Raw genomic sequence first — 27,012 nt, forward strand, 5'->3', positions numbered from 1 at the left:
ATACACTGTCAGTGGTACAGCAGCTTCCCAATAAACCTTCAGAGGCAGAAAAAGTGCTTGGTCCCTGGAGGTATCCATGAGCATGACAGGGTTATAGAACGCAAAAAGGCTTGGCTCTAGTAAGACCTTTGTCCTTTTTGTACTATGTTGTGATTTTTGGTGCAAGCACATGTGAACAGGGTTATCTTTCTTTTTCATTTCTTTAAGCCTTTCAACTTCAGCCTTGGTGAGGGGGGATCTTTAGTGTACAAATGCCGCAAGCATTAACAGGTGAGAACTTTTTGTTGCTGTTAGTTTTTTTTTTTTTGGTACGTGCTGATCTCTGAAGAAGAAAGAATCACTGTTATTCTATACTCCACTGAGGCTGGAAGTGGGAATGGATTAAAAGGTTCACCGCAGTATAAAGCCAGGTCCCTGGAGGAGAAAGGGGAGCAGGGCAGAAGGAACCAAGGGAAGGGGTTTTCCAGCCAATCCTTGTAGATGTCCTGAGCCTTACATTGCAGACTTCTCAGGTAAAAGACAGTATATGTTATACTCATTATTAGCTTGTCCTTAGGCTCTTAGTAGAGACATGGTTCTCCCATTAACATGAAAGTTATGTGCGTTCTCAAAAAACTGAACGATAAATGCTTTGGACTAATCTGGGTAATAACAAATTAAAATGAAGACAGCAAAATAATTGGTATGATTTTCCCCAAATTATGGTCCCACTGCTGTCGAGTTGATTGTGACTCATAGCGACCCTATAGGGCAGAGTAGAACTGCCCCATGAAGTTTCCAAGGAGTGCCTGGCAGATTCGAACCGCCGACCTTTTGGTTAGGAGCCGTCGCACTTAACCACTATGCCACTAAAAAAAAAAAAAAAAAATGCCACTAGGGTTTCCAAAATCTTGGTAGTGCCATAGAAAGAAAGAAATCTCACTGCTGTTAAGTCGAATTTGACCCAGACTGACCCCATAGGACAGAGTAAAACTGCCATACAGGGTTATCAAGGCTGTAATCTTTACAGAAGCAGATTGCCACATCTTTCTCCCACAGAGTGCCTGGTGGGTTCACACATGAAAAGAAATAGGACAATTGTAAAGGCTTTTAGATGGGCCAAAGTGTTCATCCCAGACTTCTTCATTGTCATCAGCACTAGCATCTAAAAATACTAATTTACTAAAATTCTAAATGTATTCATTTTTGTGCTAGATGTGTACAGAGTGAAGCACACAACTGTTGCCTTCCTGGTGCAATGAAGTTGTGGAGCAGTCATCATCACCCCTTTTCTAGGGAGGGGAAATCATAACAACATATTTCAGTCCTCTAAAATTTATCAGTTCGTGGGTATGTTGCTTTTGGAGTAAAAGTCTCCAAAGCCCCCTGAATAAGAGAACATAATCTCTGATTAGACATACAAATTCAAAGAACATAACACTAAATTCTATTTATTTATTTTCAATTGATTTATTTTATTGTACTTTAGATGAAGGTTTACAAGCAAATTAGTTTCTCATTAAACAATTGATACACTGTTTTGTGACATTTGTTGCCAACCCCAGGACATGTCAACACTCTCCCCATTACCAGCTTTCCTGTCCCCTCCTGCTTTCTTGACCTTGCCCCAGGGTTAGAGTACCCATTTAGTCTTGTTTTGTTTTATGGGCCTGTCTAATCTTAGGTTGAAGGGTAAACCTCAGGGGTGACTTCAGTATTGAGTTAAAAGGGTGCCCAAGGGCCACACTCTCAAGGTTTCTTCAGTCTCTGTCAGACTAGTAAGTCTGGTCTTTTTTGTGAGTTAGAATTTTGTTCTATATTTTTCTCCAGCTCTTTCTGGGACCCTGTATTGTGATCCCTGTCAGAGCAGTTGGTGGTGGTAGCCAGGCATCATCTTGTTCTGCTGGACTTAGTCTGGTACAGGCTGTGGTAGTTGTAATCCATTAGGCCTTTGGACTAATCTGTCCCTTGTGTCTGTCGTTTTCTTCATTATCCCTTGTTCCAGATGGTGTGAGACCAGTGTAGTATCTTATGTGGCCACTCGCAAGCTTTTAAGACCTGAGACACTACTCACCAAAGTAGATGTAGAACATTTTCTTTATAAACTATGTTATACCAATTGAACGAGATGTCCCCCAAGACCATGGTCTCAGGGGACATAACACCAAATTTTAAGTTATATTTTTAAAAGAGATAGGCCAAACTAAACGTGTTGCTGTCAATTCTGACTCATAGTGACCCTATAGAACAAATTAGAACTGCCTCATAAGGTTTCCAAGGAGCGGCTGTTGGATTCCAACTGCTGACCTTTTGGTTAGCAGCCAGCCTCTTAACTACTGTTCTACCAGGCTCCAAAAAATGTTTGAAAATAAGAATAAGTGAAATATGAGGGTAGGATTGATTTTGCCACACTTATTTTAGTTCTTCTGAAATTAGGCCTATTCTACTTATTTCCAGTTTTGTTAACCATTATGGTTTAGCTGAATTCTGCATAGCTAAGTTGTTTCTGTACTACTTCATGTTAATTGGATTAGGCTATATTTGTTTTGTAACTTTATTGGAAATAAATTTAACCCAATATATAACAGTATGATGTCTGAATGGTATAGACAGATTTCTCAACATAATTGAGATTACAGTCTCTTTGGAGAATCTTAGAAGATCATCTAAAAAATAACTCCAATCATATGTTTTCTGGAATAGTCTGACTATGCCCAGCATTTTCATCACTGCATACTCATCTGTTGTTGTTGTTGGATGCCATCAAGTTGCTTCTGCCCCAAAGTGTTTTCTAGGCTGTAATCCTTGCAGGAGCAGATCACCAGGTGTTTCTCTCCTGAATCTGCTGCATGAGTTCAAACCTCCAACCTTTCATTAGCAGCTGAGTACTTAGCCATTGTGCCACCAGTGCTCCTTTCATACTTATCTCAGTATTTTCAATAACTTATAAACCTGAAATGTCTGCCGTCATCCTGCCCCTTAAAACAGCTACTAATGCCATAGGGTCGCTATGAGTTGAAATTGACTTGAGGGCAACGGGTTTTGTTTCTTTTATGTAATGACCACAAAACAAGAAACCGCTACTTGGACAGTTGAATCACAAATTGGTGCTTAGATTAAACTTTTTCTCTTGATGACTATGGGGATAAGTATTAATAATTTTATCCGTTTATATGTAGATGTACCCTATAACTGAACCAGGTGAAAAAGGGGAATAATTTTGCCTACTGGAAGCCTCATTTGACAGTCCTAATTGAGACTCTACTGGCAAAAATACTTTCAATATTCTTCCCCATAATACCCAGATGGAACCAAAGTTAGAAACCCTCCAACTCTCAGACGAGTAAGGTCATTAAACAGATGAAAAATAAGAAAGCATCTGGAAATGATATCATCCCTGCCAAATATTCATGCTAGAAGAAGAGTTCTCCTCTTGAGATGCAGGAATGAAGGAGAAAGCTCTACATGGCTCTAGAGATGTGGAGATCATAAGAGTTTTACATAATGATATACAGTCAATGGCAGGATAGATAGTTCTTTCTGAACCAGCTGCAAAACATATACTTTAAATAAAGGGAGCTCTCATAAATGCATACCCATGAGAAAATTCTAATTTCTATTTTGAAAATACAAAAAAATTAAGTTCAAGTCTTAAAGGTGGATATTTTGACATGGAGATTTCTCCTCTTATATAAGGAACTTCTGTTTTATCTAGCCTCAGAAGCTTTTCTTAGAAAATACTATATAATTATCTTTTGTATCACTTCTACGTGTTTCCACAGAGGAAAGAAGTCTACCATTGGCTCAGTGATTGGAAATGAGGCTGGAGACTTCTGTTTTAACACATAACTTTATTTCTGAGTGGTGCATAAGAACCCCCAAAGCTGTAAAGACTACATTGTAGACTACGCATTAGAGTGGAGAAGAATTTCACTTATTGGAGGCAAACAGGACTTGGTACCAGAAAACTCATGCAGAAATCTCATTTTTATAACTTTGTGGCTAATTATGGTGTCTCTCTTCTATGATCTCCAAAGGAGGTGTAAGAATATCATTTACTGAAAAGTGCTTTGTCACTGTAACGTACCATCACAGTGTTATTGAGTTCCATTGCTTCCTCCTCATACCTACTCTTTAAAAATGCCCTGCTGCACGTTTGTTAGTACTCTGAAGTTATAAAGCCTGTTTTCTTTTGATAAAATGCTTTATAGTTATGGTTGTCTTAATATGTGCATCTGGTAGGTGAGTGTATCAATCAAATATTGTACAATAAGGCTACATAAGAGAGCAACCGTAAAAATCTCAGTGGCATAAAACAAAAAGCATACATTTCTTGCCCATGAGATTAGCTGGTGCTCAGATAATCTAATCTAGGCTCCTTTGGGCTTGGTTTTAAATTGAGGGTTAGGTCCAGATTTGTTTTATGGATCAGCAGCTTCCTGAGTCATGTTTTTCTCATGGTCAAACACAGGAACACAAAAGGGCAAGACCCTTTCGGATATCTGCTAATATACCATTGGCCAAGTAAGTCACACATCCAAGTCCAAATCAAAGGATAGTGAGGTAGGTACACGCTGCCTGCTATGTCATAGGTATGGATATGTATTACTATGCCAGGAGAGAGAAGAATTGAGACCACTAATTCAATCCTTCAACTAAAGTCTTTAGGTGACTGATTTCTTCTTCAGAAAGAATGTGTAATCAAGAAGAGAAAAAATATTAAAAAGAAAGTTGACGGTGGACCTAGTTGGAAAGTTGGGATAAATGTATCATAATTTTTTGTTGAATAAGCTCTAGGCAATTCTACTCCCCAAAGTTAGGCTGGAATTTATACATAAAACTTGAAGTCATGACAGTATGTGGGTTTATCGATCATTGTTTTGGCCTCACTTCCCTTGGAGCTTTATTGAAGTCCCTGGGTGGTGCACATGGTTAAGCTCTGTGCTACGAACTACAAGGTTGGTGGTTCCAACCCCCCCAGGAGTTCCTCAGAAGAAAGGTCTGGCAATCTGCTTCTTTAAGGTCATAGCCATGAAAACCCTAGGGAACACCTGGGGTTGCCATGAGTTGGAATCAATTCGAGGGCAACTGGTTTGTTTGTTTTTTAGTGCTTTATTTTTAAATTTGTAGATGCAGGAGAATATATGAAGAGAATATGTGAGCATCTAGGTCACAGTAAATATTCAGCTTAGCAATCTTCATTAGTTTTTGAAAGTCTCATCCCCATTTGCTGAGTGGTAAACCTAATCAGGCACAAAGATTTAACTGCAATCTAGATCTCTGAAAATTTATCCTTCAGTGATTTCTTGTATTCCTGTAATCATGGAATCACAGAATGTTAGAGTGGAAGGAGATTTATAGAGTACCGAGGTAAATACCACGGATGTGTGAAAACATGGTAGATGCAGAGGCCTGACAGCTGACCCACGGCTGGGGAGTTTTCAGAGTGAGTGCCAGCAGCATATGAGTTACTGCAAAGGCAAGCACAGGAATGCAGGGAACAGATTCCAAGTTATTTAAGAATATTTTTTTATGTTAATAAAGATATCCTTTACTTCCCAGTTTGGACTTGAGAACTTTGAACTCCAGAGAAGGACCAGGCAGCTGTTGGAGTCTTAGTATGTGTGGCTCTCACAGCATCACAGCACCACATTCCTTGCCAAGAAAAAGTGGGGGAAAAAAAAAATATGTACAAAGAATGAGGAGCAACCTGAGAGAAGAAAACCAAATTCTTACTTTTGCCTTTTCCGTATCCAGGCCAATGGCAGACAACAAGTTAAACCATGAATTGATTGTATGAAGAAGAAATACATGGAAGGGTAAATGAAACACTGGTTTTGAGTCAACAAACCTGAGTCAGAGGCCTAGCATCAAACCTTATTGAATATATAACCCAAGGTGAGTTCCTTAAACACCCTTAGATTCTGAGCTGCAATTTCTCCAGATTTATTTATTTTTACTTTTCTAATTCTTTTCTTCTTGCTTTCTCTCTCTCTTCTCCTTGATCATCATTCTTTCCCAGAGGTTATAAATTTTGTGTTCACTCACCCTTTTCTATTTTATTTTCAGTTAAAAAAAAAATGAACTGATTCTATTCTTATTTTTATTTTCACATTCCTTCTACTTTTTTGGTTTTATTTTTGAAAAATTTAAGTTAAATACTTAGATCATTAATTTGTTCATCTTTCTTTTTCTTTTGTCTATAGTGCCATGTTGCCTCTGACTTCCTCTTTTTCTATCTTTTAAAGTTAGATACATAGATTATAAATTTTTAGCCTTCTATCTTTTCTGATATATGCACTTTAGGCTTTAAATTTCCTACTAGGGTCTACTTCCACTGATTCCACATGTTTTTGTATTGTATTTTCTTTTAAAATTTTTATTATTTTATTTAATTTTGAATAGGTTTTTTTTTTTTTAATATATATACGAGATTTAAAAATTGAAACTATGGAAGAAGATACAGATAGAAGATTCTTGTGCTTACTTTTGCTTATCTGCTCTATTACCTCACTTTCCATACCTGTTCAAACCAAAACCATTGCCGTTGAGTCAATTCCAACTCATAGGGACCCTTTAGGACAGAGTAGAAGTGCTCCATAGGGTTTCCAAAGAATACCTGGTGGATCCAAACTGCCGACCTTTTAGTTAGCAGCCAAACTCTTAACCACTATGCCACCAGGGTTTCCCCACTTCAGGTGATGACTTTTATTCCGTTCTTGTGCATTCTTCCAGTGTTTATGTGAGCACGAGCAGATATGAACATATTTTTCATTTCCCTTTTTCTTAAACCAAAGGAAACATATGCTGTACACTTTCTGCGCCTTGCTTTTTTTCTGCTTAGCAATGTCCTGAACACCGTACCCTACCTACAGACAGTTCCATAGAAAGTTCTTCATTCTGATTATAACTGCATAATATTACACATAATATTACACATAGGAGGTTTTTGAGGGGTAAGTAAAATGAACTTAGCAATGCTCCATGGGAGAAAAACATGGCAGTGGATTTTGGGCAGGGTTCCAACTGGTTCATTCTGATTCTACCCTCTGCTAAGAATTTACCTTTCCACCCCAGGTGTACTGAATAAGAATTTACATTTTAAAAGATTCTCAGGTGATTCTTATAGATCCTTAGGTGATCTTGTTAAAATGTAGATTCTGATTCAGTACATCTGGGGTGGAAATCCAAATTCTCTGCAGGGGATCAAAGTGGAAGGAACTGGTTTGAAGTCCTGGTTTTGAAATACTTATGGAATGCTAATTGTGTCTTTGATATTGTTCTAAGTGCACTAGCTATATTAGTTAATTTTATCTTTATTGTACCCCTCTGTGGCAAATGCTATTATTAGCTGCACTTGAGTGAACTGAGGTTCAGTAAGGTTGAGTAATTGTCCAAAGGCTAACATAGCTAAGTACTTAGTGGAGCTGGGATTTGAACCCAGGCAACTAGTCTCTTAACCATTAGGCCTTTGTTTCTGTCTTTGGCAAGGACATCATTCCCTCTTTGTTAAGGTTAATTTTTCCTGATTGCCCCACTCCCATAGCAGGTTAAACTTTCATGAGAAACGCGATCTTTCTAGGTTTACTTGTCTTATATCTAGAGAAAACTGGAAAGTGGTCCATTTCCTTTAGGTTTTAAATCCTGAAAAGAGACTATATACTGATTTTTCATAGATTTAATAAGTTTACAAGCACAAATGTAGACGTTCGCAAAATTGTTCAAAATTCTTCAAGCCGATCTGTTCTTTGCTGCTGTGTTAATGGAAATAAATGGTTGGGACTGAATTTTACAGTTCACTTGTACATAGAAGCGTTGTGTAGATCAGCCCACACCCAGCTGTCCTTGGGCTTACCTTTATTGGTTTCCTTGGAACTGCCTCCAGTGTTTTACAACTATTACACGCTGTGATATCCAGAACTGACCAGAGCTTTCCAGGTCAAATTCTGTTCAGTATCATGATTCCTCTGAGCTTACAACAAAATTACATTAACTTTTTTGTTTCATTTTGTTACTGTATCATAGTGCAAGCCCACATATCATCTATTATTTGTCCTTTTCTCCAGGTCTTTTTTGTCATTACTGCCTTCCAGGTGTTTTAGATTATTTTACCTAAGATATATTAAGTTTTCTTTGTCTGTAGCAGAATGTTATTTTGGTATATTCTGTCTCATTTCTTCACTTCCCAATTTAGAATCACTTTTAAATATATGCCCTGATTTTTTTTTCCCCACGTGAAAAGAAAGTATAGCTTAAAACATTAACTCTTACTGACTTATTAGTACAGTTACTTTCTTATTTCGTTTTGATCAGAATTCAGTAGTTTTTGTTTGTTTATTTCTAAACAATTTGAATTATTTGCTCACTACTTTTTGTTAACTGAGCACCTATTATGCACATGACATGGTGCTGTGAGGAACATAAACATGGTTAAAGAACCCATGGTCTGTTACTTACTATATGTGTGATATGATTCTCAACTTCTTCAAGTGCAAAATGGAATTAAATCTATTTTACAGAATTGTTGTGCACACTGAGATTAATATGTGAAATTTGTTGGCATATATGAAGCATGGAAAATGTATCTGTTGCCACTCAAGTTTCCACTGTTTAATAGGCAGTTTATGCGCACGATTAATCTTTACAATAACTGATAAGGTAAATTTTATCCCTGCATTTGCACATAATAGACCTAAGATGAACTACCTTGTCTAAGGTCACCTAGCTAATGAGTAGTTGGGCTGGGATTTGAATCTGTGTTGGCCTGACTCTAAAGCACATAGTCAGTTCATTGTGCCAGCGAACCTTACCGTTTAATAAATGGCATAGAAATTTCTAACATAACATAAAAAAAAAGAAAAATCTTTTTTTTTTTTTTTAAACATAACATAGGAAGGGATAATTTCCATAATATAAGTACAAGTAAATTACTACTTAGGTCAGAGTAGCTGAACACTGTTCACCTGGTGGGACATGGAAGATAAAACAAGGACAGGAGATAAAACTTGGACCTGAGATGAGGGAAGATGCAATCCAAGCAGAAAGGCCAGAGAGAGTAGTTATGAAGTGATACTTCATTCATGGGCAATAGCTTCTGATATTGCTTAAGAAAGTAATGGGAAATGAGATTGAAAGATTTGCGTGGGGTTAGAGGAAGAAGAATTTGAATGCTGGATAAAGCAATCTGATTTTATTCATCAGGTAATGAGGGGTCATAGGAGGTTTTTGAGGGGTAAGTAAAATGAACTTAGCAATGCTTCAAGGAGATTAATTGTGGCAAAATATAAAATGGATTAGAGACAGGGAGAGACTGGAGACAAGGGACTTTGTTAGAATACCATTCAAATTGTACGTTCCCAAAGTAGACAATGATCTCAATTAGTGTACTGGCACTTGGAATGGCAGAGTGAAAGGAAGTAATATGTATGCCCTATAGGAAGAGTTCACTGGATTAGACAAGTGAATGTCTCTAACAAGGAGTTAAAGAAGTTTGGGCACTACTTAGATGTGAAGTGGTTCCATTATGGGTTTTAGATACATTAAGTTTGAAGACATAGTGAATTTTCCCATCAGATTTGGAAGTCAGCAGTCCTTTGGGAACATAGAACTAGAGCTTATGGGAAATGTTAAATATAGAGGTGAGAATTGAAGCTATGATTTTGGATGGGGTTTTTGAAGTAAAATTTACATAGGAAGAGGAGAAGGGAAACTGAGTTAGATTTCATACTAGTACTTACACTGTTCTAAAAGCAGCTCAAGAAAATACTTAGCAAGTGTGTTCTATCTTCCTGAGACTATGTTTGATGCTTTTAGATATATATCTCAATCTTCAAAGCAGCCCTGAGAAACAGTCAGCATTTTTCTAGATAAAGATAGGGATAAGACAAAGAATAAGAGTCATAGGAAGAATGAATAGGGTTATTTACCAGAAAATCATTTATTCATCACAAAAATGTTTAAATTGAGTGCTTCCTGTGTTCTAGGCAGTATTGTAAGCACTGGAGCTCCAATAGTGGATGTCTTAGGCTGGGCTCTCTAAAGAGGCAAAACCAGTGAAGCATCTATATGTCTGTATTTATATGTAAAGAGAGAGAGAGAGAAAGAGAAATTTATCTCAAGGAAATGGCTCAGGCAGGTGTAGAGGTTGGCAAGTCCCAAGTACATGGGTCAGGCTTCAGGCTAGAGGCTTCTCCTGACTCATGTAGCTGCAGGGCTGATGAACCCAAGACTGGCCGGTAAGACGGCAGGCTGCTGGCTCAAGTCCCAAGAACTGAAGATCAGGTGATGATGAGTTGAATGCAGGATTCAGAGCAAGCAAGTGAGCTTTACCAGAAAGTCTATATATATATATCAAATGCAGGCCACACTGCTGAGGAAACTCCTCTTATAACTGCTAGGCTGAACACATCAGGTCACATCCTGGAGGATGACTACATCATTACATAACTGCCAAATTACCTTAGTACATAACTGTCAAACCACTGAGGATCATGGCCCAGACAAGTTAATACACAATCTTAACCACCAAGGTGGACAAGAAGGCTTAGTTTCTTCTGTCATGGAACTTTATACCTATGTTTAATCCAGATATAATTTCTATATAATCACTGGAATAAATTCAGCCAACATTTATGGAGATGTTAGGGATGTCAGGAAATAATAAGAAAGTCCCAGCCTTCAAGCAGCTACAGTTGAGAGTGGAATGTCTATTAGATTCAGCAAAATTTTGCAATTCATGCTTACATGAACCAGTAACAAATGTTTTGTTGTTGTCGTTGTTGTTGTTAGGTGCCGCCGAGTCAGCTCTGACTCGTAGTGACCCCATGTACAACACAATGAAACATTGCCCTACCCTGTGCCATTCTCACAAACGTTGTTATGCTTAAACCCATTGTTGCAGCCACTGTGTCAGCCCATCTTGTTGAAGGTCTTCCTCTTTTTTGCTGACCCTCTACCAAGCATAATGTCTTTCTGCAGGGGCTGAGTCCTCCTGATAAGATGTCCAAAGTATGTGAGACACAGTCTCGCCATCCTTGCCTCTAAGAAGCGTTCTGGTCCTACTTCTTCCAAGACAGATTTGTCCGTTGTTTTGACAGTCCATGGTGTATTTAATATTCTTCACCAACACCACAATTCAAAGGCATCAATTCTTCTTCGGACTTCCTTATTTATTGTCAAATATTTTAATACTTAGTAAACCTACTGCATATGGTTACCACAGTTTTATCTTAATACAAAGCCATGTTAACCCTATTAAATATCTCATGAAGCTATCTAGGAAAATAATGGTATCATGAATCATATTGAAAAAAAGCTGTAATATATTTAGTTCAATTTTAAAAATAGACTGTGACAACACCATGTTGGCAAGGACATGAAGCAGCCAGAGCACTCAGACATGGTTAGTGTGAATGTCAACTGGTGCCAACACTTTCGAAAAAGGTCTGGCAGTTTTTTTTTTGTTTGTTTGGTTGAGCATTTGGCTGCTAACCAAAAGTCGAATCCACCAGCTGCTCCTTGGAAATCTGACAGGGCAGTTCTACTTTATCCTATAGAGTTGCCATGAGTAGGAATCAACTTGATGGCAATGGGTTTTTTAAAAACATACATTTACTTAAGACCCAGAAATTTTGATCCTGGCTATTTGCCCAAAGAAAATAAAAGCATATATCCACAAAAAGACTTGTAAAAGAATGTGAAAGAATAGTTTAAGGTTATTAATATCCATCAACAGGAGAATGGATAAACAAACTATTTATTATACAAATACAATGAAGTACTACTCAGCAATGAGAAGACATTTACTTCTAATACATAAAACAGCATTGTCCTGAGTAAAAGAAGCCTTACGCAAGTGTGAAGCTGATCTATGGAGAAAAAATCAGAGTAGTGGTTGCCACTGTGCATGTGGTGTAGAAACTAACTAGAAAGGAGCATGAGGGATGATAGTGGGGTGATAGTGGCTTGGGTTATATTTCTCACAACTTCTCAAATGATACACTTAAAATTTGTGGATTTGACAGAATATAAAATTTTACTTAAAAAAAATCATGCTGAAGTGTTTTGGTATGATGGGTGCTGGTATCTACAATTTTGAAAAGCATCCAAAAAATAAGTTGGATTGATGGCCGGATAAAGAGCTCTGGTGGTGCAGTGGTTAAGCACTATGCTGCTAACCAAAAGGCCCCCAGCTGCTCCTCGGAAACCCCATGGGCAATTCTACTCTGTCCTATAGGGTCACTATGGGTTGGAATTGACTTGACAGCAATGGGTTTGCTTTTTTTTTTTTTTAATTTTTTTTTTAAAGTTATAGAGTTTGGTGGTAAGTGGAAACCCTGGTGATGTAGTGGTTGAGAGTTCTTCTACTAACTGAAAGTTTAATGGAATCCACCAGGCGCTCCTTGGAAACCCTACGTGGAACTTTTCTACTCTGTCCTGTAGGGTTGCTATGAGTTGAAGTCGATTCCACAGCACCAAGTTTGGTTTTTTTGGTTTTTAGGTAGAAGTAAGGAGCCCTGGTGGCACAATGGTTCAGCACTTGGTTCCTAACTGAAAAGTCAGTGATTTGAATCACCAGCCTCTCCGTGGAAGAAAGATGTGGCAGCCTGCTTCCATAAAGATTACAGCTTAGGAAATCCTATGGGGCAGTTCTACTCTGTCCTATACAGTCGCTATGAACTCAGAGAACTCAATGGCAACGGGTTAGGTAGTAAGTGAATATTATGCAATCCTTTTAAATTTTCTGTAGGTTTAAAAAGTTTTATAATAAAATGTTCTGGTAAAAAAGACTTTATCAGTGGTGTAATCACGTCATTGTTCATCTAGTTGTTCTTTTGGCAATTATTTATTAAATGATTACCACTCTTTTTTCATGTGCCAAGCCCATGTCATCTCATGAGTATTTCCTCAAAAACTAGCATCTTTGCTAATGGATAAGATGGGAGCAAGGAGTTCATTGTCATCCCATTTGAGATATGGAAGGAATCATATTTGATCTCAGTAAATTTCATGAGTACATAGATTGAGTCAGATGATAACAGCTATGGGTACGGAGGATGGAGAACATTGAACCAGGGCAGTGATGACAGGGATAAAACCCTGGAACTTGTTATTTTAATGAAGTCTTTTTTTTTCCTGGGGACAGCTTTGTCTTATATTTGTTTATGACTTATGCTTCAGGGATGAAGACAAAGTTGTCTAAATAAACTGCATACTTATTAATTGATTCGTAGTCTATTCAATTTCAAACAAATATTCTTTGAACTACAGTAAGATCTTTGACTTTTGCTAATACTGTGATTCCATTTATGCAAACTTAATTTAACTCCATAAAACAAAGAATTTTGCAATATAAGTATCTTCCATTAAGCCCAAAGGCATAAAAATCAATGATCTTTATGTTTAATCTGATTCACTTGAGATCACAGTAAAAGTAAATACAAATAACTGAAAAGAGGTGTGGAATTATGATAGTGTTATTTCTCAGAATTGAACTTATCCCTTGGAAAATAGAAGTTTTGCAAGTTTTACAGTATTTCTACAGATCTAAGTTTGTTAAGAAACATGATTTATTTCCACAGTAATTTATTAATTCAATACAATGGTATAAATTTGTCTTTGTGTACTATATAAATCATCTACAAATGACATATCTTGAAATAGATAATTTTGGGTTTTGATGATACGATGTGTGTACATTTATTGATTAAAATTACCTTTTCCTACTCCCTTCCAAAGCATTTTTTAATGATTTCATTATTCAGACTCTCGTCTATGAACCCTGACTGATAAAGCATCTTAAAATCTTGCTATAGATGGAGAGGCCTTCCTGGAAGGATAAGAGTGTCAGGTTGGAGGGTCACTAGGCTTCATATTTGCTACTAATTAGATGTGTGATCTTGCACAAGGCATTTATTAACATCTCTAGGCTTCAGTAACCTTATTTGAAACTTAGGAGTTTGGACAGGTTGAGTCTAATGTGTTCTATGATTTTTTTTTTTTTTAATTTTCTAAGGAATCTAGGCAAATCTTAGTAGGGTATGGGAATAATCGAGCTTACATTACTCTATTTTTTTCTTTTTTTAACCTAGGATGTGTTTACTAGGTGTGTAGCTGGACTAGGGGAGGAGAAGTAAGGTTAATTTCATCTAATTCACACAAGTTCAGGTAATGGCTGTGGAAAAATGTATATACATGTGAATGAGCTCATGTAGGTTTTGGTACAATAATATTAGCAGCTAATACCTATTCTCTGCTTACTGCATTCCTCAATGTTCTTAATGTTTCAGATAACTTATTTAATTCTCACAACAACCTTATGAAATATATTCTATTGTTATTGCCATTTTATAGATGGGGAATCTAAGACAAAGATATTTAAGTAACTTTCCTAAGAGCACACAGCTAGTAAGTGGGGAATTCAGTGTTTGAATCTGGACTGTCTGTGTTCAGAGCCTCAGCTCTTAACTACTATGCTAAGCTGCCTCTCTAGCCTCTGTCAGTATCTGTGTTTGTACTGATGCCTGTCTGTTAATGAATTCATAAATTCTTCACATAATATACCAGGCAGTAAAAGTTTATGTTTTCATGATACAAAAGTTCAATTCAAAGGAAATTCTTAAATCCCAATAACCTTTACTTAAAAAATTCTGTGCATTAAGGAAATTTTATTAAGTTTTTAATAGATATAAAATATTTGTAGGACACCCACCAGAATGGCTCAGATGAAGAGACTAGCAATAGCAAGTATTGGTGAAGCTGTCAAAAAACAAAACAAAACAAAAAAACAGAAACAAAACCAACTGCTCTTGAGTCAATTCCAACTTGTGCTGACCCCATGTGTGTCAGAGTAGAGCTGTGTTATATAGAGGTTTTTTTTTATTAACTTTTATTGAGCTTCAAGTGAACGTTTACAAATCAAGTCAGACTGTCACATATAAGTTTATATACACCTTACTCTGCACTCCCACTTGCTCTCCCCCAATGAGTCAGCCCTTCCACTCTCTCCTTTCGTGACAATTTTGCCACCTTCCAACTCTCTCTATCTTCCCATCCCCCCTCCAGACAGGCGATGCCAACACAGTCTCAAGTGTCCACCTGATACAAATAGCTCCCTCTTCATCAGCATCTCTCTTCTACCCACTGTCCAGTCCCTTTCATGTCTGATGAGTTGTCTTCGGGGATGGTTCCTGTCCTGGGCCAATATAAGGTTTGGGGACCATGACCGCCGGGATTCCTCTAGTCTCAGTCAGACCGTTAAGTATGGTCTTTTTATGAGAATTTGGAGTCTGCATCCCACTGATCTCCTGCTCCCTCAGGGGTTCTCTATTGTGCTCCCTGTCAGGGCAGTCATCAGTTGTGGCCAGGCACCAACTAGTTCTTCTGGTCTCAGGATGATGTAGGTCTCTGGTTCATGTGGCCCTTCTGTCTCTTGGGCTCATAGTTATCGTGTGACCTTGGTGTTCTTCATTCTCCTTTGATCCAGGTGGGTTGAGACTCATTGATGCATCTTAGATGGCTGCTTGCTAGCGTTTAAGACCCCAGATGCCACTCTTCAAAATGGGATGCAGAATGTTTTCATAATAGAATTATTTTGCCAATTGATTTAGAAGTCCCCTTAAACCATGGTCCCCAAACCCCCGCCCTTGCTCCGCTGACCTTTGAAGCATTCAGTTTATCCCGGAAACTTCTTTGCTTTTGGTCCAGTCCAGTTGAGCTGACCTTCCATGTATTGAGTATTGTCCTTCCCTTCACCTAAAGCAGTTCTTATCTACTAACTAATCAGTAAAAAACCCTCTCCCACCCTCCCTCCCTCCCCGCCTCGTAACCACAGAAGTATGTGTTCTTCTCAGTTTATACTATTTCTCAAGATCTTATAATAGTGGTCATATACAATATTTGTCCTTTTGCCTCTGACTAATTTCACTCAGCATAATGCCTTCCAGGTTCCTCCATGTTATGAAATGTTTCAGACATTCGTCACTGTTCTTTATCGATGCGGAGTATTCCATTGTGTGAATATACAACAATTTATTTAACCATTCATCCGTTGATGGACACCTTGGTTGCTTCCAGCTTTTTGCTATTGTAAACAGAGCTGCAATAAACATGGGTGTGCATATATCTGTTTGTGTGAAGGCTCTTATTTCTCTAGGGTATGTTCCGAGGAGTGGGATTTCTGGGTTGTATGGTAGTTCTATTTCTAACTGTTTAAGATAACGCCAGATAGATTTCCAAAGTGGTTGTACCATTTTACATTCCCACCAGCAGTGTATAAGAGTTCCAATCTCTCCACAGCCTCTCCAACATTTATTATTTTGTGTTTTTTTGGATTAATGCCAGCCTTGTTGGAGTGAGATGGAATCTCATCGTACCTTTAATTTGCATTCCTCTAATGGCTAATGACCGAGAGCATTTTCTCATGTATCTGTTAGCTGCCTGAATATCTTCTTTAGTGAAGTGTGTGTTCATATCCTTTGCCCACTTCTTGATTGGGTTGTTTGTCTTTTTGTGGTTGAGTTTTGACAGAATCATATAGATTTTAGAGATCAGGCGCTGGTCGGAGATGTCATAGCTGAAAATTCTTTCCCGGTCTGTAGGTGGTCTTTTTACTCTTTTGGTGAAGTCTTTAGATGAGCATAGGTGTTTGATTTTTAGGAGCTCCCAGTTATCGGGTTTCTCTTCGTCATTTTTGGTAATGTTTTGTATTCTGTTTATGCCTTGTATTAGGGCTCCTAATGTGGTCCCTATTTTTCCTTCCATGATCTTTATCATTTCAGTCTTTATGTTTAGGTCTTTGATCCACTTGGAGTTAGTTTTTGTGCATGGTGTGAAGTATGGGTCCTGTTTCATTTTTTTGCAAATGGATATCCAGTTATGCCAGCACCATTTGTTAAAAAGACTATCTTTTCCCCAATTAACTGACACTGGGCCTTTGTCAAATATCAGCTGCTCATACGTGGATGGATTTATATCTGGGTTCTCAATTCTGTTCCACTGGTCTATGTGCCTGTTGTTGTACCAGTACCAGGTTGTTTTGACTACTGTGGCTGTATAATAGGTTCTGAAATCAGGTAGAGTGAGGCCTCCCACTTTCTTCTTCTTTTTCAGTAATGCTTTCCTTATCCGAGGCTTTTTTCCCTTCCATATGAAGTTGGTGATTTGTTTCTCTATCACCTTAAAAAATGACATTGGAATTTGGATCGGAAGTACATTGTATGTATAGATGGCTTTTGGTAGAATAGACATTTTTACTATGTTAAGTCTTCCTATCCATAAGCAAGGTATGTTTTTCCACTTAAGTATGTCCTTTTTAATTTCTTGTGGTAGAGCTTTGTAGTTTTCTTTGTATAGGTCTTTTACATCCTTGGTAAGATTTATTCCTAAGCATTTTATCTTCTTGGGGGCTACTGTGAATGGTATTGATTTGGTTATTTCCTCTTCGATATTCTTTTTGTTGATGTAGAGGAATCCAAGTGATTTTTGTATGTTTATCTTCTAACCTGAGACTCTGCCAAACTCTTCTATTAGTTTCAGTAGTTTTTGGAGGATTCCTTGGGGTTTTCTGTGTATAAGATCACGTCGTCTGCAAATACAGACACTTTTACTTCTTCATTGCCAATCCGGATGCCCTTTATTTCTTTGTCTAGCCTAATTGCTCTGGCTAGGACTTCTAGCACAATGTTGAATAAGAGCGGTGATAAAGGGCATCCTTGTCTGGTTCCCGTTCTCAAGGGAAATGCTTTCAGGTTCTCTCCATTTAGAGTGATGTTGGCTGATGGCTTTGCATATATGCCCTTTATTATGTTGAGGAATTTTCCTTCAATTCCTATTTTGGTAAGAGTTTTTATCATAAATGGGTTTGGACTTTGTCAAATGTCTTTTCTGCATCAATTGATAAGATCATGTGGTTTTTGTCTTTTGTTTTATTTATATGGTGGATTACATTAATGGTTTTTCTAATATTAAACCAGCCTTGCATACCTGGTATAAATCCCACTTGGTCATGGTGAATTATTTTTTTGATATGTTGTTGAATTCTATTGGCTACAATTTTGTTGAGGATTTTTGCATCTATGTTCATGAGGGATATAGGTCTGTAATTTTCTTTTTTTGTGATGTCTTTACCTGGTTTTGGTATCAGGGAGATGGCGGCTTCATAGAATGAGTTGGGTAGTATTCCGTCATTTTCTATGCTTTGAAATACCTTTAGTAGTAGTGGTGTTATTTCTTCTCTGAAAGTTTGGTAGAACTCTGCAGTATAGCCATCCGGGCCAGGGCTTTTTTTCGTTGGGAGTTTTTTGATTACCGTTTCAATCTCTTTTTTTGTTATGGGTCTATTTAGTTGTTCTACTTCTGATTGTGTTAGTTTAGGTAGGTAGTGTTTTCCCAGGAATTCATCCATTTCTTCTAGGTTTGCAAATTTGTTAGAGTACAATTTTTCATAATAATCTGATATGATTCTTTTAATTTCAGTTGGGTCTGTTGTGATGTGGCCCATCTCGTTTCTTATTCAGGTTATTTGTTTCCTTTCCTGTATTTCTTTAGTCAGCCTAGCCAATGGCTTATCAATTTTGTTATTTTTTTCAAAGAACCAGCTTTTGGCTTTGTTAATTCTTTCAATTGTTTTTCTGTTCTCTAATTCATTTAGTTCAGCTCTAATTTTTATTATTTGTTTTCTTCTGGTGCCTGATGGATTCTTTTGTTGCTCACTTTCTATTTGTTCAAGTTGTTGGGACAGTTCTCTGATTTTGGCTCTTTCTTCTTTTTGTATGTGTGCATTTATCGATATAAATTGGCCTCTGAGCACTGCTTTTGCTATGTCCCAGAGATTTTGATAGGAAGTATTTTCATTCTCGTTGCATTCTATGAATTTCCTTATTCCCTCCTTAATGTCTTCTATAACCCAGTCTTTTTTCAGCAGGGTATTGTTCATTTTCCAAGTATTTGATTTCTTTTCCCTAGTTTTTCTGTTATTGATTTCTAGTTTTATTGCCTTGTGGTCTGAGAAGATGCTTTGTAATATTTTGATGTTTTGGATTCTGCAAAGGTTTGTCTTATGGCCTAATATGTGGTCTATTCTAGAGAATGTTCCATGTGCGCTAGAAAAAAAAGTATATTTTGGAGCAGTTGGGTGGAGAGTTCTGTATAAGTCAATGAGGTCAAGTTGGTTGATTGTTGTAATTAGATCTTCCATGTCTCTATTGAGCCTCTTACTGGATGTCCTGTCCTTCTCCGAAAGTGGTGTGTTGAAGTCTCCTACTATAATTGTGGAGGTGTCTATCTCACTTTTCAGTTCTGTTAAAATTTGATTTATGTATCTTGCAGCCCTGTCATTGGGTGCATAAATATTTAATATGGTTATGTCTTCCTGATCAATTGTCCCTTTTATCATTATATAGTGTCCTTCTTTATCCTTTGTGGTGGATTTAAGTTTAGTCTATTTTGTCAGAAATTAATATTGCTACTCCTCTTCTTTTTTGCTTATTGTTTGCTTGATATATTTTTTTCCATTCTTTGAGTTTTAGTTTGTTTGTGTCTCTAAGTCTAAGGTGTGTCTCTTGTAGGCAGCATATAGAAGGATCGTGTTTCTTTATCCAGTCCGTGACGCTCTGCCTCTTTATTGGTGCATTTAGTCCATTTACATTCAGCGTAATTATAGATAAGTAAGTGTTTAGTGTTGTCATTCTGATGCCTTTTTATGTGTGTTGTTGACAATTTCATTTTTCCACTTACTTTTTTGTGCTGAGACGTTATTCTTTGTAAATTGTGAGATCCTCATTTTCATAGTATTTGACTTTGTTTGCTGAGTCGTTATGTTTTTCTTGGCTTTTATCTTGAGTTATGGAGTTGTTATACCTCTTTGTGGTTACCTTAATATTTACCCCTATTTTTCTAAGTAAAAACCTAACTTGTATTGTCCTATATCGCCTTGTATCCCTCTCCATATGGCAGTTCTATGCCACCTGTATTTAGTCCCTCTTTTTGACTGTTGTGATCTTTTACATATTGACTTCAAGGATTCCCTGTTTTGAGCATTTTTTTTTTAATTAATCTTAATTTGTTTTTGTGATTGCCCTGTTTGAGTTGATATCAGGATGTTCTGTTCTGTGTCCTTGTGTTGTGCTGGTATCTGATATTATTGGTTTTCTGACCAATTTCCTTTTGTATTTCTTGTAGCTTTGGTTTGGTTTTTGCAAATTCTCTAAACTTGTGTTTATCTGTAATTATCTTAATTTCGCCTTCATATTTCAGAGAGAGTTTTGCTGGATATATGATCCTTGGCTGGCAGTTTTTCTCCTTCAGTGCTCTCTATATGTCATCCCATTGCCTTCTTGCCTGCATGGTTTCTGCTAAGTAGTCTGAATTTATTCTTATTGATTCTCCCTTGAAGGAGACCTTTCTTTTCTCCCTGGCTGCTTTTAAAATTTTCTCTTTATCTTTGGTTTTGGCAAGTTTGATGATAATATGTCTTGGTGTTTTTTTTTTGGATCAATCTTAAATGGGGTTTGATGAGCATCTTGGATAGATATCCTTCCGTCTTTCATGATGTCAGGGAAGCTTTCTGTCAGCAGATCTTCAACTATTTTCTCTGTGTTTTCTGTCCTCCCTCCCTGTTCTGGGACTCCAATCACACTCAAGTTATCCTTCTTGATAGAGTCCCACGTGATTCTTAGGGTTTCTTCATTTTTTTTAATTCTTTTATCTGATTTTTTTTTCAGCTATGTTGGTGTTAATTCCCTGGTCCTCCAGATTTCCCAGTCTGCATTCTAATTGCTCGAATCTGCTCCTCTGACTTCCTATTGCATTGTCTAATTCTGTAATTTTATTGTTAATCTTTTGGATTTCTGCATGCTGTCTCTCTATGGATTCTTGCAACTTATTAATTTTTCCACTATGTTCTTGAATAATATTTTTGAGTTCTTCAACTGTTTTATCAGTGTGTTCCTTGGCTTTTTCTGCAATTTGCCTTATTTCATTTCTGAGGTCATCCCTGATGTCTTCAAGCATTCTCTAAGTTAGTTTTTTATATTCTGTATCTGATAATTCCAGGATTGTGTCTTCATTTGGGAAAGATTTTGATTCTTTTGTTTGGGGCATTGTAGAAGCTGTCATGGTCTGCTTCTTTATGTGGTTTAATATCAACTGCTGTCTCTGAGCCATCACTAAGATATATATATATATATATATATATATATATATATATATAGTAGTGATTTAGTCTATAATTGCTCACGGAGTCTTATCTTGTTTTGTTTTCTTTCAATATACGTGGATGGGCTACTAGATTGTGCTGTCTTGTTTGTTGAAGCCCTTGACTTTCTTACGACCTATTACCAGCTGGTTTGGGCTGTTGCCAGATATATATGCGTGAGTCTATTCACTTTTTTTTTTTTTTTATTCACTATTCTTGAGTAGAATCTGATTTTGGGTCATCAAGTGTGTGCTACACCCTAACACCTATCCACCTCGAGAAGTAGTGGTGATAGTTGTGTGCACCAGATTCTAGTAGCAGCTGGGGTTCACACTCCGGGGGGGGGGGCAGGATGCTGACAGGCTTCCCCCAAGTGTCAGTGAGATAGGTGTGTCTCTATTCCTATAGCACCTTGGTGGGAGGGCTCTGCAGCTGTACCTTAGGCCCCCAGTGCAAGTACCTCTACTGATTGGTAGGTGTCACCCTCCTTAGACCTCTAAGGCAAGAGGCTAGGTGGTCTGGGGGGAGCTTCAGCCCTCACTTCCCTGTTGTGGGTCAGTTAGGGCTCTGTTGAATAAGCAGAGATATCAGACCTGGGAAACTTGTTTTTCCAGTAATCTGCTAAGAAAAATGCAGTCAGATCCCTATCAGAACTGCCTTTGCATTATAACAGCCACCTTGTTCCCTGTAAGGATGAAAGCCCGAGATTTGGATCATATATGCTTGGCTGGAGCATATATGATGTTTTTAGTCCAATTAGGGAAGGATTTTTGGTCCCTGTGTTTTTTGTGGTTGCTTCTCTCAGGCCGGAAGAATGGGTTAGGAAAAGACCAAAAAAAAAAAAAAAAAAAAGGGGAAAGCAAAGCCGCGGAGCCAGAGCCATTCTCCCTCTGGCTCAGGAAATTCCAATGTTAATGAAGCTGCCTGGGAAGGGGAGGGGAGGGTTTAGAAAAATGGGAGAGAGTAGCACCCCAGAATATAGTCGAAGTTGCTTATCTTGCTTGGGATGACTATTTTGTCTGAGATTCCCGAGGGGCATGTCACCTATGTGTGCTGGCTGTGTGGAGATTGTCCCCGAAGGTCTGGACCGCTGAAGCCACGGTCAGATCCTCCGCTGCCAGTCCAAAGCCGAGTGTCAAGATTCCCCTTCTGGGACGCTGCACTCCTGCTCCAGAAACAGTCGCTGCCTCCCAGGGACTTCTGGTCCCACCAGCTGCGTTGCCGCACCACCTCCGTGGACCGGCTGGGCCCCCTCCTGGGGTCAGTTCAGGGCGGGTAGGGCTGCACCCCGTGTTTGTGCTGTCCCAAGATGTTGTGTTCAGCTCCCCTGGGCCCAGTCCTAAGCCCGGCGCCAAGGTTACCTGACTGGGACGCTGGATCCAGGTTCCGAAAACAGTCACTGCTTCCCCGTAGTTGTTCGTTCTCCGTCTCTGTCACTCAGGTCAACTCTTTAAATCTGTGTTTGTTGTTTAGGGTTTGTAGATTGTCATGGATGTGATCGATTCACTTGTTTTTCCGAGTCTTTGTTGCAACAGGGCTCCGAGGTAGCATCTACCTAGTCAGCCATCTTGGCCCCCCCACCCTGTAGAGTTTTTAATAACTACTTTTTGAAGTAGATCACCAGGCCTTTCTTCCAAGGTGACTCTGGGTGGACTCAAACTGCCAGTCTTTTAGTTATCAGCCAAGTGCTTACCTGTTTGCACTACACAGGGACTCCTAGTAGGTGTATACATTGGTACCCCCACTATTTCTCAATATCTACTAATTGCCCTATGAGGCAGCAATCCCATGTTATGGAATATTCCTAACAGAAATCTGTACAAATGCATGAAAAGACTATCCGTAGAAGTGTTATTTGCAAGAGTCAAACTAGAAATGATCCATATGTTCATCAATAATACAATGGAAAAACAAATTTTGATGTTCTTATAATTGAATACTGTTCAACAATGAGAATGAACAAAGAACAACTACAAGTAACAAGATGGCTGATTCTCATAGACAAAATGTGGAACAAAAGAAGCCAGACACAAAAAAGTATGTAATGCATGCTTTCATTTCTATGAAGTTTGATAACAGACAAAACTAATCTATGTTGTTGGTAGTCAGGATAGTGTTTACCCTTGGATGGTAATGACTAGAAGTGGGCACAAGGGAGTTTTTGAGTACTTCTGAACTTCTGTATCCTGATTTGAGCGTTGGTTGCACAGATTTGTTCACTTCGTGATAATTTATCAAACTGTGCATTTAAGATTTATGCATTCTTCTATTTGTATCCTATTAGTTTAATAAAAAGTGTTCAGCTCAAAAATATGTGCAGGGCCTAAAAAATCCCAGTACAATGCACTCCCTTGGTTTCACCACTTAATTTAAAAAGACTGCAATTTTCTTCCACCACTCATCTGTCAGTATGTCGTACTGTGGTGGCTTGTGTGTTGCTGTGATGCTGGAAGTTATGCCACTGGTATTTCAAACACCAGAAGGGTCATACATGATGGACAGGTTTCAGTGGAACTTCCAAACTAAGGCAGACTAGGAAGAAGGACCTGGTGATTGACTTCTAAAAAATTGTCCAGTGAAAACCTTATGAATAGCAGTGGAACATTGTCTGATATAGAGCCAGAAGATGAGCCCCTCAGGCTGAAAGGCACTGAAAATATGGCAGAGGAAGAACTGCCTCCTCAAAGTAGAGTCGACCTTAATAATGTGGATGGAGTCAAGGTTTTGGGCTCTTTATTTGCTGATGTAGCACGACTTAAGATGAGAAGAAAGAGCTGAAAAACATTCATTAATAATCAGAATGTGGAATGTATGAAGTATGAATCTAGGAAAACTGGAAGTTGTCAGAAGTGAGATGGAACACTTGAAGATAGATATCCTAGGCATTAGTGAGCTGAGGACTGGCAATTGGCCATTTTGATTTGGGAAATAATATGGTCTACTATGCCATGAATGACCAATTGAAGAGGAACGACACAGCATTCCTTGTCAAAAAGAACACTTCAAGATCTACCTGTAGTACAATGCTGTCAGTGGTAGGATAATATCCATACATCTACAATGAAGACCAGCTAATACAACTATTATTCAAATTTGTGCACCAACTACTAATCCCAAGGATGAAGAAATTTAAGATTTTTTGCAAATTCTGCAGTCTGAAATTGATCAAACATGCAATCAAGATTCATTGGTAATTATTGGTGATTGGAATGTGGAAGTTGGGAACAAAGAAGCAGGATCAGTAGTTGGAAAATATGGCCTTGGTGATAGAAATGACACCAGAGATCGCATGATAGAATTTTGCAAGACCACCAGCCTATTAATTGGAAATAGCTTTTTTCAACAACATAAATTGTGACTATACATGTGGCTCTCACTGGATGGAATACACAGGAATCAAATACACTGTATCTATGGAAAGAGATCATGGAGCAGCTCAATACTATCAGTCAGAACAAGGCCAGGGCTGACTGCGGAACAGACCATCAATTACTCAGATGAAAGTTCAAGTTGAAGCTAAAGAAAATTAAAATGGGTCCACAAGAGCCAAAGTACAACCTTGAGTTTATCCCACCTGAATTGAAGACCATCTCAAGAATAGATTTGACCCATTGAACTCTAATGACTAAAGATGTGATGAGTTGTGGTGTGACATCAAGGATATCATACATGAACAAACCAAAACCAAAACCCCAAATCCAAACTCACTGCCATTGAGTTGAATCTGACTCTTGATGACTCTATAGGACAGAGTAGAACTATCCCACAGGGTTTCCAAGATTGTAATCTTTATGGAAGCTGACTGCCACATCTTTTTCCCATGAAGCAGTTGGTGGTGGGTTCCAGCTGCCAACCTTTTGGTTAGCAGGCAAGTGCTTTAACCACTGTGCCACTAGGACTCCTTGAAGAAAGCAAAAGGTCATTAAAAAAACAGAAAAGAAAGAAAAGACCACAATGGATGTCAGAAGAGACTCTGGGTCTTGTTCTCAAATGTAGAGCAGCTAAAGCAAATGGGAGAAAAGATGAAGTAAAAGAGTTGAACAGAAGATTTGAAAGGGCAACTCAAAGAAGAAAAAGTCAAGTATTATAATGAAATGCGCAAAGACCTGGAGTTAGAAAACCAAGCCTAGAGTTTCAATTTCAAAGGATTCTATGAGCAAAATATTGAACAACACAGGAAACATCAAAAGAAGATGAAAGGAATACACAGAGTCACTGTACCAAAAAGAATTGGTTGATGTTCAAACATTTCAAGAGGCATCACATGATCAAGAACCTATACTATTGAAGGAAAAATACCAAGCTGCACTGAAGCTTTTGAAAGAAAACAAGGCTCCAGGAATTGACGGAATATCATTGAAATGTTTGAACAAATGGATGCAGCACTGGAGGTGCTCACTCATCTATGCTAAGAAGTTTTGAAGACAGCTACCTGGCCAACTGACTGGAAGAGGTCCATATTTGTGCCCTTTTCAAAGGAAGGTGATCCAACTGAATGTGGAAATTACGGAACACTATCACTAGCTGGAATCAACCCAATGCCAATAGGTTTGGTTTGGTTTTGGTATCATTAATATTATATACAAGTAAAATTTTGCTGAAGAAAATTCAAAAACCATTGCAGCAGTACATTGACAGGGAACTGTCAAAAATTCAAGCCAGATTCAGAAAAGGACATAGAATGGGGGATATCACTGCTGATGTCAGATGGATCTTGGCTAAAAGCAGGGAATACCAGAAAGACATATACCTGTGGTTTATTGGAAGATGCACAGGCAGAATGCTCCTTAGAAGGTGATGGTGAGCCTTCCTCTCACGTACTTTGGACGTGTTATCAGGAAGGATCAGTCCCTGGAGGAGGACCTCATGCTTGGTAGAGGGGTCAGGGAAAATGAGAAATACCCTCGATGAAATGGACTGACACAGTGGCTGCAACAATAGGCTGAAACATAGCAATGATTGTGGGCATGGCGCAGGACTGGCAGTGTTTCATTCTATTGTTGATATGAGTCAGAAATGACCGGATGGCACCTAAGAACAACAACAACCGTTGTCTTCCACCACCTGTCTATCAGTTTGTTGTTTTGTAGTAACTTGTGTGTTGCCATGATGCTGGAAGTTATGCCACCAGTATTTCAAATACCAGTAGGTTTCAGCAGAGCTTTCAGACTAAGACAGACTAGAAGTAAAAGCCTGGCAATCTACTTTTGAAAATTACCTAAGAAAAACCCTGTGGATCACAACAAAATATTTTCCAATATAGTGGTGGAAGATGAGCCCGCTAGGTTGGAAGGCACTCAAAATGCACAGTGGCTTCAACAATTTACTTGAGCACGCAAACAATTTTGAAGATGGCACAGGACCAAGAAGTGTTTTGTTTGGTTGTACTTGAAGTCACCATGAGTTGCAACTGACTGGATGGCAAATAACAACAAAAACGACACCATTATCTTTGATGTCCTTTCTGCTACTTTAACTCATCTCTTTACCTTTACTTCTTCCTAAGATAAAACTACAGTCCTGAATTTCTATTTGTTATTCCCTTTCTTTAAGGAGCACTGGTGGCACAATGGTTAAGTGATTGGCTGCTAAGTGAAAGGTCAGTGTTTCAAACCCAACAGTGGCTCCATGGGAGAATAGACCTGAAGATCTGCTTTCGAAAAGATTGAAGTCTAGGAAACCCAATGGGACAGTTCTACTCTGTCACTTGGGATCACTATGAGTTGAAAATCAACTCAATGGTACCTAACAATAACAGCAACATATTTACAGCATTTGTAAATTTGTAAATAGTATGTATTAAATGTATATTTTTATGTGTCACTTTCTTGACATTGTAT

This window comes from Loxodonta africana, chromosome 5 (assembly GCF_030014295.1).
Source record: "Loxodonta africana isolate mLoxAfr1 chromosome 5, mLoxAfr1.hap2, whole genome shotgun sequence".
Taxonomy (NCBI): domain Eukaryota; kingdom Metazoa; phylum Chordata; class Mammalia; order Proboscidea; family Elephantidae; genus Loxodonta; species Loxodonta africana.